Here is a 6,000-nt window from a genome sequence, read left to right as displayed (position 1 = left end):
GGCCCTATGTCCAAAATTCTGAACTACCCCTTTAAGCCTCGCCCACCCATGTTGGTATAAAACTCTGCAATGGGACAGGTTGACCATCTCCCTCCAAACACAAACACACAAACACACACACACAGAAGTAAAACCCATTTGTATCACTCCTTCTCACTTAGTCTCAAAAAGCTTCACGGCCCTACATTGAATGCTGACCCCTGACCCTGACCCTGAATATGAAGAAGGTCTGTCTGAAGCCCACGTGTGTGAGAGGGTGAACCTCAGGCCACAAACCCAGAGCAGATGGCGGCCATCCTTCAGCCATTAGGTTATGACGGCAACATAAGTAATAGAATGATAGAGAGGCCAACTGCAGAAAAAGCCCTTAAATAAAGTGCTTCTGCTTTCAAAAGCACTCCATGTAGAAACCACAGAAAAACAAATTAAAACTAAACCCCTTTGACAGTATCGGTCAGAATACTGCAACCGCATCATACTGATCTGGAAGGATTCTACCCAATGTAATCTCATATTTAAAATAATTCAACCCAATGAGTTGAAAGTCATGCCAGTGCTGAAACTATTAGCCAGTGAGTCAATCAACAGAAAATGTATTAATTTCAGTAATTGATAAACTTTAAGGCCTTCTATCACGTAATCCAACCTAAACATTCCCAAAAAGGAACTATTTGGAAGCTTATCTCTGTCTCAGATCGTATAAAACGATTGCTTTTGGAAAATTTGGAGTGCATTTTGCGATTAATATATTTGACAATAACATTTTAGTTAGGTGGAGACCTAATACATTTCCCCTTAGTAAGATAAGATTAGATGAACTCTAACCCTAACCCTAGTCATCCATTTCGGGGGATTATTGTGTGCATCATTATATTAATACACACAATAACACTGCAGTGAAATCCATCCAAGTAGCTTAAGAGTTGACCATGCTACGTCTGCGCCAGGACCAAGTTAGCCCAAACAGCGTAGCTTCAGAGCTTTCATGGAACGTCTGCGCTAGCCCCTAGTTAGCTAAAACAGCACCGCTTAACAGTGGACCATGCTAGGCCCAAGTTAGCCCAAGCAGAGTTTTCATGGTACGTCTGCGCTAGGACCTAGTTAGCTTACACAACACCATGGATAAACAGCAGATGTCTAACCTTTGCGAGTATAATTGCCATTTGGCTTTTTTTTCCTTCCTAGTATAATAAATGTTGACTTTCAGACACTAATGTGTCCAAGTGAAGTGCATGGAGGCTCTGCTTAGATAGCACTAAGTCTGACACTGCATAATTAGCTAACCTTTGAAAGCGGGGGCTTGTTTTGGGGAGCGCAGCAACATGGCGTGCCGCAATATCTCCAGAGCCAAGACAAACTCTGAAACTCCGTTCCCAAAGCTGCCTGCTGTCCCACCCTGATGAATAGCTCCAATTGAGTTTTAATAAACTCCAATTGCCAGCGCAGAGGCTTGTAAAAACCACACGCTCTGAGATGATGCGGGTGAAACGGCGGGTTCTGCAGAGCGGTTTGATCGGTTAACGTCAACGTCAGGAAGGGGAACAAAGCAGCACCTGTAGGGCGGGGGCTAGAGGTTAGCCCCGGGCGCTATCCCTCAGGCCAGCCGCTCCTCTGGAGAAACGCTCCACGGTGGAACCATCCCATAATGAGACGTTTGGAGGACTGAGCGGGAGCGGGAGGGAGATCCGGTCTGTGCTCTGCCCGCTGAACCCGTCTCACGTAATCCCTCAGACAGGAAGGCAGATGATCGGGTTATTGATCCAATCAAATATCACTAATGGGTTCATGCAGTGTGTGTGTGTGTGTGTGTGTGTGTGTGTGTGTGTGTGTGTGTATGTGTGTGTGTGTGTGTGTGTGTGTGTGTAGGGGGTTCCCCAATTTTATAAACAAAACGTAAAACACTATTTACATACCCCTTGAGGACATCATAAAACAAGCTTCATAAATCACGAGCACAAGTCATATTGGAACCCGGGCATGAACGCCAACATGGAGGCAGATAGGAGCCGTCTGAATCAATTAGCGGCCTACAAGGCCACATCAAACATACTGTACCTCCAAGTAAGCTATGGAGTAGGTCATCGCCCCCAACCGCGCTGTTCTCCGCGTCGTTAATTACGCAGAATGGCCTGTGGCCTTTCCCTCACATTAGTGGAGAAGGTCATTTGTCATGTCGGGAACGCGCTCCGCGCAGAACACCAGCGGCGCTGTGCGGAGCGGAGATCACTCACAGGTTCACGTTCAATCAAACCTCCCAATCAGTCAGACTGCGGAAAAAGAACCTAAACATTTACCTTTGTTCTACCTTATTAGGTCGTGTCATACAACTGTTCCGACATTCCGTCCAATCAGGTTCCTGCTGGGAGTGGTGGCGTTACTGGTGGGCAGTGACCGTCGACGATTCAATACTGTGGGATCTAATCACGTGCCTTCTATGTTTGTCCCGCCCATTTCCAGTTTGACGTGATATGTCACATTACTAAGAGACTGAGAGAATATGTATATATTTACACATATGAACATGCTGTATATCTAGATATATTTACATATGTAGAAATATCCATTAACACACACACATGTGATAATAAATGTGTGCAATTAACAACGATGACACCAATGTGCCCAAAACTTTGTACCAATTCCAAACAAAATGATAACTAATGAACGGTTCATTTATAATTCACGGCGCAGCTTGAAGTTCCAGAATGTTCAAGCCTACAAAAGGGGCCCACTGAAAACTAAGAAACTAAACTAAGCTAAGACTAGGAACCGGACTGAACAGCTTCAAACCAGAGTGACATCAGAACCCGACTGAACCGCTTCCGACCGGAGTGACGTCGGAGCTGTGGGAGCTGAGGGCTGACAGCGGGAGACGGGCGCTCCGTTAATTACTCTAATGGCGTTGCTCCTCGTTAGGTCCTGATTTATGCGTCCCGCGGCCGCGTGGCGCCGCGCTACGCCACCGCCGCCCTCGCCGGTCTCCGTGGCGACGGCCTCGTTAGCCCAGACAGCTGTTCCCAGCCCCCCCCCCCCCCCCCCCCCCCCCCCCGGGCTGCGGTCCGTCCGTGACGAACGGCGCGGACAGCCCAGTGAGTGAGTGAAAAAGAGAGAGCGAGAGAGAGAGAGAGAGAGAGAGAGAGAGAGAGAGAGAGAGAGAGAGAGAGAGAGAGAGAGAGAGAGAGAGAGAGAGAGAGAAAGAGAGAATTCTGGATTGATTGTACAGGGCGGTGAAGTCGAGGTGGATGAAGTACAGTGATGGAGTACAGGTGGATGTTGTACAAGGCGTAGTACAGGTCGACTGGTTAGGATTCATAGCTCCTCCTGCTCTTGTATGTGTACCCATATTGTACATATTGTAATGTCAACTCATTTTGAACGAACGGGAATCAACCGAGGAAGATAAGTTCATCTACACGTTTTGTAAAGTGGGAGAAGAAGGATTCCAGTGTCAGCAGTGAGACTGACGTCTGTTCAGGTTAGCGTCTGTTCACCTGCTGGCGTGTCATGCCATCAACACCGCCACGTAACACCAATTTACACCCAGCCTCCCAACTAAACCTTTAAAACATTAAAACACTCAACTCAACCACATTTCACTTCTGTGGATTCTTGAGCATGAAGATCGCATGAACTCTGAATTCGATCTGAAGTTAACAGATCAATATGGTGGACTTCCTTGCACTTAAAAACAGTACTTAGCATTGTGTAGCATCTTATCCTAGCTATCTGTTGTGTACGGGGAAGGGGTTAACCTAGTGATTGTTAGTGCTTGGCACTTGGTTCTATGAACATCCTTACTGTACCGACAGCTATATATTGTTATTTCTCTTTCTTCTGACAAATGTTCTTATTGTAAGTCGCTTTGGATAAAAGCGTCTGCTAAATGCTTGGAATGTAAATGTAAATGAAGCATGCCTGCCTTAAGGTCAGAGACGGGGGGTTGCAGGGATGGGGGGGGGGGGTTAACAGCAGCTCACAAATTCTGGACTCGGAGAACAAATTGAAACAAAGCCTCGGAAAATTAAAGGAACCGCAAGCTTATTATCATTGAATCATTAAACCCACGCTCACAATGAAGTAATCTGCAAAACTGTGCAGCTTCATTTGCATAATTGCCCCTTCTCCCCCCCCTGTAATGAATGATGGAGACAATAAAAGATGGTTGCTTAAATTTGGACCAATAATGGCCCGACTTCATCAGACCCCCGCGCTCTGATTAATCTGGGCTGGCCCAAATCAGAGCGGGGAGATGGGGGAGAGGGGGGAGGCAGAGGAGAGAGGGGAGAGGAGAGAGAGATTAGAGAGGGAGGGAGGGTGGGAGGGGAGAGGGGAGGGAGGGAGGAAGAGGGGAGAGGGAGGTGGAAGTGGCATAAAGATGGGGGAGAGATGAGGGGGGAGGAATGGGAGAGATTGGCGAAGGAGTAAGTAGGAGAAGAGGGGTGGAAGAGTGAGGCTGAGGGAAGGGGGGAGAAGGGGAGGAGGGATGGAAGGAGGAGGAAGGGGGGAGAGGGGAGGTGAGGGGAGGGAGGAAGCAGGTTTGGTCCGGGGAGGTGGGTGATGAAGTAGGGCCCCCCCTGGGATGTGTCCAGGGCTCTGGGGGTACCAGCGTGTCTCCCGCAGCCATCAGGGCCCCGGGCCCCGTCCAGCGGGTCAGGGGCCCGGGGGCCTGGAGCAGGGCGTGCGGGACCAGGGGCGTCTGGCCCTCATTAACCCCAGCGCCGCCGCGCTACGGCTGGGCTAGCGTCAGCGGCAGAGCTGCTACATGAGACAAAGAATCGTCTTAAACGACTGGAACACATTCGAAGTGTCCTTTAAGGAAGATGATTAAGAGTTCATTTAAGGAGGTCAGAGCCAACCTAAGCGTTCACTTAAGATTTAATCAACTGCACTTGAATAAATAGGATGTTAAGACTGAATTTAAGTGTTCTTTTGAGGAAGTTGTTGAGCTGGACAGCGGGAGAAATTATATAGACTAACAAAATAAAAGTGTTTTGGCCTTTCGAAACTCTTAAACTCGAGGTTCCCCAGATTTGGGAAGACCGTGATCACTCTCGCAGCAAAAGGCATACAACACTGCCCTTATTATATAGAAATAGTCAAATCAAATTAAACATGAGAAACTCTGCTACAACCACATATAAGCCATTTTTACACACTCCAAACACAACTCAAACACCAAGCGTGTTAATTAGACATAATACACAATTAAAAATAGGCTGGCGCTTAAGAGGTTAAACACTGAACTTCGTTTGGCTACATGATATCGTACTGCTGGTTTTATTTTGGTGACTCAGACGCCTGACAACATGAGGACAACACATAACCATAATTGTATTAAAGTAAACTGTTATTTAGTATTTTAAACACCCTGAAAGCTGTCTTTACAATTCCAGGTAGCGGCGTTCCGACCTTCTCCGGAGTCACGCTAGATTAATGTTCTCCTCGGCAGGTTTCTCATCCCATTTAAAAATCAATTAACATGATTGAATTGTTTTCCTGGATTTGATTAGGTGTGCTGGTGGAGATGGAGAGAGATGTGTGTGCAAACAACACAAGCCCCTGGTAATTAAACACGCACTTTAAATGAACACCAGTGAAACACACCGGGCAGGCCGACGTGGACTCGCTGCACATCGGCCTCGTGTCTGTAAACGACAAACCGCTAAAACATCCACTAAGCTCATCAGAGGATGTAACGACGTCTGATTAAATCCACTGTAAATGATACAACGTACCAAACAATATCAAAACCATAGACGCTACGAAAGAGAAACAGAAGATATGGTGTTGGAACTTCTTACAACGGTTTGTTCACAGTGGTGGTTCTCAAACTTTTTCTACTAGTGTACCCCCTCCAAGATATTTTTTCAGCTGAGTACCCCCTTCAAGACACAAATGTTTTCGAGAGAAAAAATGAACATAAATAATGTATGTGCGTCGAGCGTTAAGAATTTCAACTTGCTCCGGGGGAAAAAAAAATTGAATTTTTTTTTTTTTACA

The sequence above is a fragment of the Pollachius pollachius genome (assembly GCF_949987615.1).
Source record: "Pollachius pollachius genome assembly, chromosome: 7".
Classification (NCBI taxonomy): Eukaryota; Metazoa; Chordata; class Actinopteri; order Gadiformes; family Gadidae; genus Pollachius; species Pollachius pollachius.
This window is presented reverse-complemented; position numbering follows the sequence as displayed.